The sequence below is a fragment of the Sorghum bicolor genome, chromosome 8 (assembly GCF_000003195.3).
Source record: "Sorghum bicolor cultivar BTx623 chromosome 8, Sorghum_bicolor_NCBIv3, whole genome shotgun sequence".
Taxonomy (NCBI): Eukaryota; Viridiplantae; Streptophyta; class Magnoliopsida; order Poales; family Poaceae; genus Sorghum; species Sorghum bicolor.
In genome coordinates, this window is record NC_012877.2 from 3,264,818 (window position 1) to 3,276,819 (window position 12,002).

The 12,002-nt window shown below is 37.9% G+C and overlaps 1 non-coding gene across 1 annotated transcript; it reads right to left on the reverse strand.

Moving 5' to 3' along the window:
* Nucleotides 3,402-3,474, reverse strand: TRNAA-AGC. The gene has a single exon. It is a non-coding gene; the product is annotated as a tRNA-Ala (tRNA).

A 12,002-nucleotide genomic window follows, 5' to 3' on the forward strand; every position in this document is an offset into this window, starting at 1 on the left:
GTATGTAGGCCTTGTTTAGTTTCCAAAAAAATTTCGTTTAATTTCGAAAATTTTTGTGAAATCGACACTGTAGCACTTTCGTTTGTATTTAACAAATATTATCCAATCATGGACTAACTAGGCTTAAAAGATTCGTCTCGTCAATTTCGACCAAACTGTGTGATTAGTTTTTATTTTTGTTTATATTTAATACTCCATGCATGTGTCTAAAGATTCGATATGACGGAAAATGTGAAAAATTTTACAAAATTTCCAGGAACTAAACAAGGCCGTACTGGAGGGCCTTCTTTAGCAAAAAAAATTTAAGATTCTCCGTCCTAAATTTTTACGACATATATATGAAAATATAAATTAATTGCACATTTTATCTATAAATTACGAGATAATTTTTTTAAATTTAATTATTTTATAATTAAATAATATTTGTTTAATAAAAACGAAAAAGCTATGGTGTCAAAATTTAAAACTTTTTTTTATCTAAACAAGGTCGTCGGAACGGTGGTGGGATGTGCGGCGACGCCGACGCCGACGCGACCCACCAGCCGTCGCGTGGCCTATCGCCTGGCTAATGTGCTGCATGTGCAGGCTGCAACGGACGGGATGGCTCTAATGTGCGATGCGTGCTGGAGGAGGACGCACCCAGTGGCGGACGGAAGGGGGGGGGGCTGAGGGGGGCCTGGCACCCCCAAACCTTCCCATAACTCTCTTAATACACCTCATATATTAGATGTTTAATTATCTAATTAGCTAGTTAATGATATTATTTGTATTAAGATTTTTATTCTTATTTCATATTAATCTCTAATAGTTTCTTATATAAATAGAATCTAGATTTTTCTAATATTTTCTTCATATCTTTTATTTTTATTATTGCTTATCAAACATCAGTTTGTCCCCTACCACACACTCTAATTAGCTAGTTAATTGAAAATCAGTGTTTTCGTTGTTTAATCCTTCTGAATTGATCTCCAACAATGAGATCTATATTATTTAGCATTAGTCTTCCTATTATCTTTTTTATCTCCTATGTTTCTATCATTATTCGTCTAAACTGGTCATTTAGCCCGTTGTACTCAACTTTTAAACACCGTTTAACCTTCTATTTAAATGACCATTTTATCTGTTTAAGTGATCGTTTTGTCTAAGACTAAACGATACGTAACTGATTGTTTATCATTTGATGTTAGGATCTAGTACTAATTAATTTTGCCCCCGTTTAACTACTTGTTTTTATTGTGATTATTTTCCTGGGCAAAGAAATAGAATGATCGGGTGAATATTAGAGGCCTGAGACTAGTTAAATTTCTCTTTTATTTTTTTTAGATTTTTTGCTTTTTTTGCATCGCAACACAAATGTTTATTTTGGTGCTACGTACACCTTTGTGATATAATATTTTGACACACATGATTGTTTTTGGTTTGCACGGCTCCCCCTATGTTTAAATCGTGGCTCCGCCCCTGGACGCACCGCACTGGTACAAAGATAAGTAGAATATATACGATACCGTTACGGATACGGATGTGGATACGGCGACAGTGGCATGGCTCGCGTATGGGTATCTCTTTAGAGCGCACAAGTCAGAAGAGAAGATAAGGGGAGGAAAGGAGACGACGATGAGCGTTCGTCAACTCACGAAGGCCTGAATGGAATCGTTCGTCAACTCGCACGCCACGCTTTTTCGTCGAATGCCGCATGGTCCGCATGGATGGACGAGAGCCAGCAGGATGCATGTAGGGGCGCCCGGGCCCAAAGAGAGCGACGTCTCGTTGAAACAATAGAAGCGCTTTGGAAAATGTTTTCAGAAACACATCGAAACAAGTTCTTTGGAAATTGTTCGGATAAGATGAGGACAAGAGGAGTGCGAGAGAGAAAGTAGTACTCCCTCCGTCCACGAAAGAATCAATTCCGATCCGTGTCAGTCAAACTTTTTAAAGTTTGACTAACTTTATAGAAAAGAGTAACAACATCTATAATATAAAATGCACATTATATGAAAATATATTCTATGATGAATCTAATAATACTAATTTGATACTATAAATCTTAGCATTTTTTCTAGAAATTTGGTCAATGTTTAAAAAGTTTGACTTAGGACAACTCTAGAAATTGACTCTTTCGTGGACGGAGGGAGTAGTAAAAAGAACACCAACCCCCCCCCAAAAAAACACACACACGATAAGCACTTCGGGAAATTGTTCGGATTCGATTAGGACTAGATGAATGAATGACCTAAAAGCAGAACGGACCAGAGGAATGAATTGAATTTAAAAAAAAAACAGCAAGACTCAATAAACTAAAACAAGGAGTAAAGTCCATCGACTGTCTCTAAAATTGTTTGGATGTATCATCCCGGTTCTTAAACTCGTAAAACAACTGTTTAGGTACATAAACTTATTCGGTTGTGTCATCATGATCCCTAAACTTAAAAATCTCTCATATAGGTTCTGAAACTTTTTCAGTTGTGTCATCCCGGTCCCTAAACTTGCTTTTAAGTTTCATCTGGGTCAAAACAGGATGAATCTAAAAACTCTATATTGAAAAATAACTTATAACTTTTTCATATGAACTCAATAAAGATAAACTTTATATTAAAATCGTAGGCAACAACGTGATGTACAACTTTGCAGTTGAAAAGATTTTAAATTAAAATCGTTTAGGGTCCCAAAATATATTTTATAAGTTTATAGATTTTAAAATTTTAAATTTTAAATTAAATTTTATAACACTAAACGATTTCAAATAAAAAATTTTCAACTACAAAGTTGAAGATTGTGCTGAAGACTATAATTTTGGTATAAAGTTTGTCTTCATTCGAGTTTATATGAAAATGTTATGAATTATTTTTTGATATAGAGTTTTTAGATCGTTTTGTTTTGACCAGTTGAGATTCAAAACCATGTTTAGGGACCGAGATGACACAGCTGAATAAATTTGAGGACCTAAACTGATGATTTATACGTTTAGAGACCAGAATGACACAACTAAACAAGTTCAGAGACCCAGATAACACAGACGAACAAGTTCGAGAACCTAAACGATCGATTTGTAAGTTTGAAGACCGAGATGACACGATAACATAAATTTAGGGACCGGTGGTTGAGAGTTCTTTGGAAAATGTTCACAGAGGATTAGAAGATGAGGAGAGAGAAAAAAAGGAAAAAAAGAAAAAAAAACAGATAAGCACTTTGGAAATTGTTAGGACTAGAGGAATGAATGAACCCAACAAAAAGAAGCAGGAGTGCATGAACAAAAAAAAACATTAAACAAAAACACAACATAACCAAACAAAAAGAAAGGTCAGCAGGAGTGCATGAACGAAAGAGAATATAAACAAAAAATATGTCAGCAGGACTGCATGAATCAAAAGACATATAAACAAAAAAAACAAAAATAAACTAATTGGAGATGCGGGGTATCGATCCCCGTACCTCTCGCATGCTAAGCGAGCGCTCTACCATCTGAGCTACATCCCCTGTTGGAATTTGATTGTCACTTTATATTTTATAATCTCTGAATGTATGTTTGCTTAACATGGATGGAATCACTGCTCGCTCCAGTCGATGCTATACCCTTCTTTTCTTTTTAGGCACACTGTACCCACCGGAACAAGCTTTTGTTAGTGCTGCTGCATTCTGCATAATTGGGCTTCGGTACACCGTACACTCGATGGGTAGGCAACCTATACAGCCTAATGTAAATTACTAGACGGATCTTTTAACTCTAGTTAGTCTATGATTAGATAATATTTGTCACAAACAACCAAAAGTATTATAGTAGCAAAATCTAAAAACTTTTCCCATCTAAACAAGACCTAGACCATGCCATACAAGGTGACACGTCCATCATAAAATGGACCCTCTTCGCTCCTTCAGAATTTAAGGTCTTGTTTAGTTCATCCAAAAACCAAAAAGTTTCCAAGATTCTCCGTCACATCAAATCTTACGACATATACATGAAGCACTAAATATAGATGAAAATAAAAACTAATTACACAATTTGTCTGTAAATCGCGAGACGAATAGTTAGTCTATGATTGGACAATATTTGCCACAAACAAACAAAAGTGCTACAGTATCGAAATCTAAAAAGTTTTCACATCTAAACAAGGCCTAAAGCAAGGTAAGGTCAGCTCCAACAATAACGATTCAGATAGTTCATAGTATCATCATTTTTTTTCTTATACAAGAGGAAGAGAAGAATTGAAGAAGCTGGCAGCTTCATTGTGATCGCTATAACGAAACAAGCGGGCAGATCACCCACATTTCCTTTTCCTATGTTTTTTTAGAATTATAGACACTCGAGTGTCTGTTTGGAACAAAGGATTACAAAACGAAGGAATAGGAAAAAACGTAGGAATGACAGTGAGTGAAAGTAGAGAAACCGTAGGATTCCAAAACGCAGGAATAAAAAATTTTAGCTGTTTGGATTACAGGAAATGATAAATTGCATCACCGCATGTCCAAGCAACAAAACACCTTTAATTATTTCTATTTCGGAATAAATTACTTTAACTATTTTTAGGTCTGATTTACATAATTATTAATTGGCCAGGCATGCTATTATGGCATAGTATTTTTTTTGAAACTGGTGTAGTATATACAATTGTCTTCTTTACCCATGTAATCTTATTCGGTATCTTATCATATATGGGACCCACGGTGTAGTTATGATCTCTCACCCGGTTCTTCTACTCGGTTCATCTTCATCTCCCTCGTCCAGGTGTTGCCGCAAGCGCGGGCACACAGCTGCTGACCCATCTATGGACAGTAGCCGTGGACTATTTTTCTGTATAGCACCACTGCATGATCGGGCATTAGCACCGGTCGGGAAGGGCCTGTTGCCCCGGTTCCCGAGCCGGTGCTGCCCTTCCGGGACTAAAGGCCCACCCTTTAGTCCCGGTTCGGCCAACCGGTGCTAAAGGCCCCCCCTTTAACACCGGTTGGTAACACCAACCGGTGTTAAAGGGTCCTGCCAGGGCTGCCACGTTGCAGGACCCTACCAACCGGTGTTAAAGGGTTTCTTTTTCTTTTTTTTTTTAGTTCACTTCTTCGGTTCTGTTTATTGTTTATATATAATATATAATAATAGGTTTTTCAATACATGTTTTGCTGATACAATAATATATTTATATTACACGCATATTAAGCATATATATAAATGAAAATTATAGGCTAAGCTTAATAGTTAAGCTTTGCCTATAATAAAATAAATAGACCACATCAAAAATTAAATAGATATGTAAAAAGCTTTATATATATATATATAGTTTTATATGTACAAAATTCGTAACACATATATACATAGAGTTTGTTCTCCCAATGTCTACAAACGATACAAATGATCATCGTTGTTTGGTATAAGAGTTTCGTTGCCGTTGAAGTGAAACTCGCCGTTTGGATTGATCACTTGGTCGCGGAGAAATCCTGCTATCGTCTCTTGGATAGCTTTGATTCGGTCTTGTTGTAGGACCTTTTCCCTCAGCCATTCCGTCTTTAATTTGAAATAAATAAAAAAGGTATTAGTTATCTAAGTTATTCAATATAATTCAGGAGATAATGAAAAGAGACATGTAACGTACTCTGAGCGTCTCTGTGGGTGTTTGATTGACTTGTGCCATCATGAATTTGCACACGTAATATGCACATAGATTGTTCCCTCCTTCTTGTCTTAAACACCACTGTACGATGTATATATATATAAAAATATTCATAACCACGACAATAAGAAGGCTAAAAGTTAGCGAAAGTTTGTTAGCTAGTAGAACTTACTTGTGGATGTATTATGTTAAGCGGCGCTTTACATCCACTGAGATGTTCACGGTCAATGAATCTTTCCCAAACCCTATACACAGCCATTGTGGATCGTGAACTAATAATTACAGAGTCATATTATGATATTTTTGTAGCTGAGATCGACATTACGTACCTTTGAATAATGTTTACCATTTGTTGATAATTTTCTTGTGGTTTTCTCATTGAGTCAAAGATTATCAATCGGTTCTTGGGAATTTCAATGACCATGAGTATCCAGTGAAAGCTGTTTACACACACATATATAGGGTCAGTCCTATAATGTAAAATAAAATATGCATGCACTTAATAACTATATAACTCACTCGAAGTTGAAGGGGAAGAGTATTTTTTGTTTTTCTTTTTGGTTTACAAAGAACCTCATAAGATTGGTGCAGATTTCTGTCTCATAATCTGCTGTCCACACTGCCTGCGGAGCCTTGAAAACAATATAAGGGTCAACGAACCCAATACTATTGTCATTTCTCATTCTGAGCTCTCTCATTTGGTGCCTGCATATATACATACAAATCCTAAGTGTGTAAGGATTATATACATGTAATTAAAGAAGTTAGAAGTATAATAAAAAGGAAAAATACTTACAGACAAAAGCAGCTGACAAGAGATTTGTCAAGAGCGTCGAGGTGGCATAATTGGTGCAATTCTTCGAACTGCACGTATATGAGGTCATCTCCACGGAAGTAGTGATGTTGTCTAATACGAACAGAAATCCAATTCTCTCCCCTTTTAGACGCCTCAATGCACCATTTGTTTATTGCAAACATTTGTGTGCCGAGCTCGTGTAAACGCTTAGGGTCGAATAGACTCCTGCCCGGTTCATATCTTGCCCTCCATTGATCAACTACCTCGGCTTTTTCAAATGTATGACATCCAAGAATGGCGGTAATTTCTTCTATATTTAAACCGCTCTGTCCAAAGTAACTCTCAAGCGAGTCTAGCTCAGACAACGCTAAGGATTTCTTTGGCATCAAGTCTTCATTTGAGCCGTATTGATTTGGCACAATCAAAGGGGGCACCGGTTTTGATACTTCTCCGAGCTGTGGGACCCCCTTTCCTACTCTCTTCTTAGTAGGCTGTGAAGACTTGACCAGAGACCGCTCATAGTCCGAAAGTGCTGGCTTTTTCTGAGCTTCGCGTTGCTTCTTTTGATGGTCCGCCACCTTCTGCCTCAGTTCCGATGGCTTCACATAAAAGTACGGCTTTTCTGGGTTAAGTCGTTTTTTCCTTTCCTCCTTTATTTTATCAAAAAATTGTTGAACCTCAGCTTTAGATGTAGCAATTACCTCCTCTTCACTCTTTTCGTAAGGTAATTTTTCTGGCGTCTTAGCTCTCTTTGCTGAGGCAGCCTTCTTTGGAGGTGGGACCGATGACTTCGGTCCTTCTTGGACGGACCGCTTCTTACTACCTCGCTTTGGAGGCGAGGGGACCGACCGTGCACTCTTTGGAGAGGGCGGTGCAGGCGGTGGAGGGGGTGGGGCCGATCTTTTTGGCGTTGGAGAACGCGGTGGAGGAGTTGGAGAACGCGGTGGAGGAGTTGGAGACCTCGGTGGAGGAGGTGGAGACCGTGGTGGAGGCGGTGGCGGGGTCGGTGTGGCCGCCGCAGGTGTTGGAGGAGATCCAGCATTGTCACCGCCCGCAGCACTATGATGCGCTGGGGAGAGAACTGGACTTAGGTTGGAGGAGTCCCTGCAAAGAAAACAATTACAAGTTTTGTGAGTAAACTTTTTTTAAATTTCAATACATAATAAATAATATAAGAAGTAAAATCACACACAAACCTATGCTGAGGAATAATTATGAAGCGCTTGCGCCAACAAATAAATGTCTTCTCAGCTTCACCTAAGGTCTTCTCTCCGTCTCCCCCTTCTATGTCTAGTGGCACATTGCCACAACCTTTCTCAACCCTATCAACCGAGACGCTAGCATATCCACCAGGTACTGGTCGATTATGGATTCTTGGAGTGCCCGTTCGGTCGATAGGGTTGACAACAGCGATAGCCACCTTTTTGGTGGCATTCCCATCTGGTACATGCAGCTCACAGGTAGTAAAAGCCTCTGTGACATCATCCACGGGGAAGTGTAGCTTCGTGTCATCCTGAATGGTTGGTACTTCCGTGGATGCGCAGCTGCTTTTCAACTGGCCTGGGGGGCTAACATTGACCTCAGGCTGTGATGTACCTTGCCCTTTCGTCATTTGACTAAGTGCTGCTTGCACTTGCCTTTGAATCTCTGCCTGCATCCATTCTTCACGAGCTTTCTCGCGCTCTTGTGACTGCAGAACAAAAGCTTCCAGGCGGCGGATCCGCTCTGCCTCCTCATCCTTCTTTCTCTGGCGGCTTCTGTAGGTATCTTGATCGGCTTGGAATGATTGCAGCCACGGAACTGCCCCATAGCCTCTCGTACGCCCACCGTGCTCAGGATTTTCAAGCGCATAGGTGAGTTCATCCTTCTCCCTGTTAGGCCTGAACTCACCAGACTGAACCGCCTCACGTGCACGGACTAGTCTCTCTGCTGCTCTAGAGATTTCTTGGCCCCAAACTAGCGCCCCGGTGTCTGGGTCCACGCTTCCCCCATGACCGTAGAACCAATGCTTGGAGCGCTCGCTCCAATTCTTTGCTATTGTCTCGGGTGTGACCCCCCTAGCAAGCATCTCCTGTTCCATTCGGTCCCACTTGGGAGCAGCACTCTTATAACCACCTGATCCCATATGATGGTGGTATGCCTTTTTACTGGCATTCTCTTTGTTTCTATTGGCTCGTTCCTCGCCCTCTTCTGATGTTTTGTACTGCACAAAGTCATCCCAGAAGGCCCTCAGCTTTACATATTGCTTGAGGTTGAAATCTGGAGTCTCGTTTTTCTTGACATATTTATTGTACAAAGACTTCTTCCAATTCTGGAAGAGTACTGCCATCTTCTTCATAGTCCAGTCATAAATTCGCACCTTCAACTCTTCATCGTTGGTGTCGAAGGTGAAAACGTCTGTGACGGCTTTCCAAACTAACTCCTTGTCACGATCAGAGACAAAACTGATCTCAGGAGCACCTCGCTTCTCTCTCCATTCACGACAACTGATCGGTATTTGATCTCTCACAAGATATCCACAGTGATTAACATATTTATTTGCATGCTCACCAAGTGGTCTGCCTGTAGCTATCTCAAACTCAGAGATTACATAGCGGCCCTCCAACGGCTTCTTTGGTCCTCGTGGAGGTACGCTTCTCCCCGTAGAGGTCGATCCAGAAGGCTACACGTACATATAGAAACAAAAATACTAAATTAATAACCAAGTAATAAGTCTAAAACCTAATGTAAGAGATGCATTATTTATATATGTTTACATTTACATACCTCGCCAGTATTTTCTTCTTGTTGCACGACAAGTTGTTGCTCAGGGGCATTGCCCTCTTGTTGCTCAGTAGGATTACCTTGCATGATGTCGTGGTAATCAGCAAAGTACTGACTACCGTCGTCGATCATATTTTGAATGGCATCTTCCATATAATCAGGATCATCATGAGGACGATCAGCCATTTCTATGTCTGCAACCATACATATATATATATTCTATATAAGATAAGAAATACACTAATACTACTACAAATGAAAGTGTTGGAGTGCTCTAAAAATAATACTAGGATCTTTTAAGCCAAGTAATACATTAGAATAAAAAACAATACTAGAATAATATATAGTACAAACAATATTACATATATATGTGTGTGTATATGTACAAAAAATAATATACATACATACAAAAAATAATACATATATAAAAAAATAGAACATACATACATACTATATACTAAAAATACTACAAGAATATATATTACAAGAATACTACAAAAATAATGAAAGTGTTGGAGTGCTCTAAAAATAATACTAGAATCTTAAGCCTAGTAATACACTAGAATAATATACTAAAAGAATAATACTAGAATAATAGTACAAACAATAATATATACAAAACACTACAAAATAAAATATAATACAAGAATAATACAAGAATAATAGTACAAACAATAATATATACAACACACTAGAAATAAAATATGATACAAGAATAATACAAGAATAATATACTTCAAATAATATACTAAAAAAATAATACTACAAATAATATACTAAAAAAATAATACTACAAAATAATACAAGAATAATATTAATATATTACAAATATATACTAGCATAATATAATTTATAACAGGTCAACACTACACTTATACTAATGTACTAAAAACTATTACTAGAATAAAATACTAACATCATGCATTATTTTTTAGTGTGTATATATATATACTTAATATATATACTAGCTAGCATTCATTAATTATTATTTTTGTGTACAAATATATAGAAATCACTAAAATTGCAAAGTGATTGACATATAATTCATAACATTTATTTATTTTATATATATAAACTGCAGTGGAGTATTTATTATATATATATGGTTTTGGATTATACATTGCAGTGGACGCGCGCGGGGCCGGGCGTGGAGATCGAGACGTAGATGGCGGCGCTGGTGGAGATGGTGGTCGCGGCGGCAGCGCTGGTGGCCGGAGCTGGAGACGGCGGCGCTGGAGATCGGCGAGGTCGCGCGCGGGCAGATGAACGGGCGGCGGCGCTGGATACGATGAACTCGACGAAGACGAAGAGGAACTGCTCAGATCCAGGACGCCCATGACTTAAATAGAGGCGGACCCTTTAGCACCGGTCCGTGGCTGGAACCGGTGCTAAAGGGCCTTTAACACCGGCTGGTGTTACGCGCCGGTGTTAAAGGGTCACCCTTTAGCACCGGCTCGTGTTACCAGCCGGTGCTAAAGGACCTTTACACCGGTTCTAGCCACGGACCGGTGCTAAAGGGTCCTAGGCGGGCTCGGGCGGGGTCCTGAAATTTTCAGGACCCTTTAGCACCGGTTCCCACTATGGGCCGGTGCTAAAGGCCCATTTTTTTAGTTTAGGGTTTTTCAATTGTTTTATATATACAGTTTATATTATAAATTGTATAGTAAATTAAATATTTTGCATAATGTTTTTTAAATAGTGACATATATTGTAATTTGTTTTAATGTACACATGAAAATTTTTAAACTTAAATATCTTATTGTATTTTTATAATTTACAATGATTTTGTAAGAAATGTTTAGTATTTTGTTAATGCAAAAATATATTATTCCAATAAATTTACAAAAACTATATCCAATGAACTGGAAATTTATTTTCACATCATATTGACGTAAAACTTTTTATTTTTGTTATTTATTACTAGGAATGCTACTTGGGTATAATTTTCATCAAATAAAAAATCATATAAACAAATGGGCTATTTGACCAAGTTTGACCAAAGTCAAAGCATTGGTTTTTACAAACACACCCTTTGACCGAACCCTAGATTGTCCCAAATGGAACAGTCATGAATACAAGGTTTGCTACACTCATCAAGTTCTACATTTTGTCTAATGGTCCACTTTTCATTTGGAAAAGTTTGAACCACTGAATTTTGAATTTTCATGGAACTCATAGCCACGCAGCGGTTTCGGAACCCTACATGGTCTCGAATGGAAAAGTCATGAATACCAATATTGTTCCACTCATCAAAATCTACATTTCATATATAGACCATTTTTGCATTTGACAAAGTTTTGGGAAGGCGTAGTTGAAAATCCACAATTGACACATATAGTTTCATATAGTTTGTGTGAGAACTTAGAATTGGTGGGTATTGTTAACTTAGATTTTCTCAAATGGAAAAGTTGTGTATATAAAAAGTTTAGATCTTGAAGATATCTAACAACTTGGTATTCAAAATATTTTCATTTGAAGTAATTTAGTTTGTCATTTGACCAAGTTTGACCGAAACCCGTCTTGGATTTTATAGAAATGTAACTAGAATTGGCTCAAAATTATCCAAATGGAAAAATGGACAATATATAAAATATAGATTTTGATGATCTCTAACAACTTTGTATTCAAACTTTTTTCATTTCAAGTCATCAAATGGGCTATTTGACCAAGTTTGACCAAAGTCAAAGCATTGGTTTTTACAAACACACCCTTTGACCGAACCCTAGATTGTCCCAAATGGAACAGTCATGAATACAAAGTTTGCTACACTCATCAAGTTCTACATTTTGTCTAATGGTCAACTTTTCATTTGGAAAAGTTTGAACCACTGAATTTTGAATTTTCAT